The sequence below is a fragment of the Ursus arctos genome, unplaced genomic scaffold (genome assembly GCF_023065955.2).
Source record: "Ursus arctos isolate Adak ecotype North America unplaced genomic scaffold, UrsArc2.0 scaffold_5, whole genome shotgun sequence".
Lineage (NCBI taxonomy): Eukaryota > Metazoa > Chordata > Mammalia > Carnivora > Ursidae > Ursus > Ursus arctos.
The window spans coordinates 65850848-65853249 of NW_026623067.1; positions in this window are offsets into that span (position 1 = coordinate 65850848).

The window sequence follows — 2402 nt, forward strand, 5'->3', positions numbered from 1 at the left end:
ATGTAAAACATTCACTGACAAGTATATACATTTTAAGTTTATTATCTTTTGCCTTTACACAAAACCCTTGGCAGACTATTCTTAATGCATATATGTTAGAGATAACAGAGTCTGTTTCTTGTCAGTTCTAAATTTAAATGATTTACTTTCTTGATGGTTGAAAATGCTTGAAGTCAGGGCATTAGGGGTAAATCAGTCCATTTGTTCTTCTTCAAAGAATTAAGAATTTACATGACAGATGAAAGTTTACTAAATACTGTTCACAAAGGCAAATAAGGAGTGACCACCCTTAAATACTTTAAGTTCATTTGAAACATCTAGTTTGAGAAGCAAGTAGGAAAACGGGGAGAGAAAGAAAAGGAATTGGAGATAAAATGACAAAGACCTTTCATATTCTCATGGGAATGAAACAAAGAGGAAAAAAATCAATAAAGCAAGTTGCATCAAGAGCCCGATTGTCTGAAAATAACAAGCACGAAGAAAGAAAGTAGAGCATGAAATTCAAATGTCCGTTCTTAGCATTTATTTTATCATAGATCTTTACCATGAAAACATAGATTTAAAAAAGTAAAAGGAAATAAAAACCATCATTATTCCTACCTCCTAGAGAAAGCCATTATTAGCATGTTGGTATGCGTTTTTTATAGATCTCTTTTTATAAATGTGTGTGTGTGTGTGCATGCACAAATATAGGATTTTTTTGTACTAAAGAATCACATTTTATAGTGTTTTTATAACATGATTTCATCACTTAATATATTGTGTACATCTCTTCATGTCAAAAATATACTTCAATATACATTTAATGGCTGCACAAACATTTCATTTTGTAGAAAAAAAACAAATGAATTCTACCAATATTTTCTGTCAGTTTCCTTCCCACTACTTCCATTATTAAAATGAAGCTATAGCCTCCCTGCACCCTGAATGACTGAAAACTATAGAATTGATGTCAGGAGGATAGATGGCTTTCTGGTATCAGGCTCTTGCATCCAGAGGTGCTTTGCTAAGTCTGAATGTTCTATAGCCTGCCCACAGCCTCGGCTCACTTTTCCAGCTCTGGTGTCTGCTTTTATTCTGTCTCTCTCAGATGCTTCATTTCTTTTGCCCAGCCTGGGGAACATCTCTGTTCTGCTCCGCATCCTGCAATGTTGAGTAGAACTGGATTCAAATACGGTACTTCAGTGCTGGTCCCCTTGCCTAATGCATGTGATACTTAGTCGAAGACTCATGGTGGTAGGGGAGGGAATGACTTAAAATGCCTTGTGCCTTACTCTATTAAAGGTCGATAAAATATGAATGTTAAGCTTCTTAAGGGTGTGATTTTAGTTTGCAAGTAGAGGTGGAGTGGAGAGAAATTTCTAAGTGCTCTTGAAATAATGAGCAGTAAATAGTCAAGTCTTGTGCCTACATGTGCTTCTTATCCTAAACAAAAGACCTGTGCATGCAGAGCTAAGTAGAAACTTGGGATATCCATTTCACTAAAAAAAGAAAAAAAAAGCAATCTGAGACGACACTGATGTGATTTGTGCTGTGCTGTGCTGTCCTTTAAATGTATCATTTCTGAAGAGGAAACAATGTAATTGTCCAGTACCAGGCTATAGGTTGAATAAAGTGTTGTATTCTATAGTGGGATACTTCCCAATTATTAAAAAATGGTATAATTGCAAAAATCTATAATTTGTGTAAAGATGTCCATGTTCAATGGGGAGGCTATAAAATAGCATGTACTATTTTTTTATCCCATTTTGTAAAAATAAATTATGTATGTTTTATCTTTACATCATTAATGGTGGTCATTTCGGACTGGTAAGATTACTGGAAACTTTTCTTTCTTTTTGTGTATTTGCATTTTCTAAATTTTCTTTAATTCAAAGATTAAAATTTTGTAGCAAGAAAAAACATTTTTAATCATTTCTAGGTATGAGACTAAAGGTACTATGGAATTTTGTCTCCCACAGGATTCTTCATTGCACCTTCTCTCAAGCCCAGGGCTTGTCGTTCAGACGTCACCATCCTCTTAGAAAGAAGAATAAACAGTGGAAAATAGGAGCCTCTCTTGTCCAGTGAGTCATACTGTGCTAGGCTGGTTAGAGATAAGGGGCAGCTACATAGCATATTACCTTGGATCATAATGAGTAAAAACTTATGGAGAGTGGAGAATAGGGGAAAGTGACAAGAAATTAAAAGCCTAGAAGTAATTTTCTTCCTATTGTTTCTCCTTTTCTTTTTTCAGGTTGATGTGGATATTTCCCCGTGCATGGTGTAGCCAGTGGGTGAGTTGATTCTTGCTGATATTCACAGCTAAGGTTAATCTCAGGATTAGGGAAAGAAAGGAGTAGCAAGTATCTGCCCCTGAATGTTTCCTATTGAAGCAACCACTCTTGTTATCACACAGTGTT